This window comes from Gastrolobium bilobum, unplaced genomic scaffold (assembly GCF_033153095.1).
Source record: "Gastrolobium bilobum isolate Gb01-03AN ecotype WA unplaced genomic scaffold, APGP_CSIRO_Gbil_v1 utg297126, whole genome shotgun sequence".
NCBI lineage: Eukaryota > Viridiplantae > Streptophyta > Magnoliopsida > Fabales > Fabaceae > Gastrolobium > Gastrolobium bilobum.
This window is the reverse complement of record NW_026896733.1, coordinates 1439-2876: the sequence shown is the minus strand read 5'-3', so window position 1 is coordinate 2876 and position 1438 is coordinate 1439.

Here is a 1438-nt window from a genome sequence, read left to right as displayed (position 1 = left end):
GATTGTTTTCTTATTTTTCTCCATGAATTGTTTCATGAGCATAGCATGAATTTTTGTGACAAAATATATCATATACATGCATATATGATTCGACCATTAAAGGGTTTATGGCTGCATGCATGGTTTAATTTTGTGTTCTTTAAGAAAGAGTTAACAAAATTTGAATTATAAAAATTGTTATATAATTCGGCCATTAAGAGAAAATTAAGAAAATTTGAATAATGATTCTTGTAATAATATTTTAATTGTTAAAATGTTAAGACGTGTGAATGAACATGTTTTTTGATATTTGATATCTTGTGCTTGCAAAGTTGTCTAACCTTTCAGGTGCAAAAGGAAGGGGATGGTCATGGTGCCCGAAATTTGAATTTCAAATTTTTAAATTAAAGGTGTAATTTTGCTCTATTTAAATTAGAGGTGTAATTTGAATTTTGAAATTTTTCATTTGTCCCTCCAAAGATGTTTTGGAGTTTCTTTAATTATTTGTAATTAGAAAATTAGGCTAGTGGCGTTAAGACGACAAGCAGCCGTGGCTTGAGAAGCAAGATGGACGAATGCGCGAGCACCATGACTGTCTCAAATAAAAGTGTTTTATATGCTTGTATGCTTTGTACGACTAGTATGCATGAGATAGTGTATCATGAATGTATGATTTTATGACTTAAGACGTCTAGTATGCATGAATTGGACAAATCACGTTTGTATGCCTTATTATGCACGTCCAATTGTGACTAGTGTAAACCGATAGATGTTTGACATAGGTTATGGCTAGCATGATAACATACATATGCATTTGATGAGACTTAGTAAACTCTAAATAAAAGGAACCCTTAAAAGGAATAAATTATTAAGCGCATGATTACCTCCCACCACCAATATTACTCAAACCTCCTCTAAATAGTGGTGCTCCACAACTCAGTTGAGACCCACTGTTTCGTTGAGCAAGAGTAGTGTTAGATGTGTGAGACACTTAGGGTGCTGGTTAATGCTTAACTGAGGCATAAGTTGCAGGCTTAGCCGGGCTTATGTGCTTAGGGTAATAGTGCTAGGTTGGTTGCATGAGATGCACCACTAAGTGACAAGGAGTTGTCAACCTAATGTTAAGAGAGGGTATGCGATACTGTTGATAAGGATCAACCCATTATTTAAATTAATCTTGCGGTCACAGACGGGGGTTAAAATAAATAATCGCACTCTTAATCTCACTAAGGTAAAATCTAAAAGTAGATTAACCCTAAGTCAAATGGTAAGGGTCATTAACTTAGATAAAATAGTGGGAGGGACAAATTATTTAAAGTCTTTAATAATTTGTTTTTTATTACATGTCTATATATTAATTAAATTATCTTTACATCTTTTCAGTTTTTAGTATGACTAATCCACTGTCACTGCGCTCAATACTCGATACGAACAAACTAACCGGTTCAAACTTTATGGA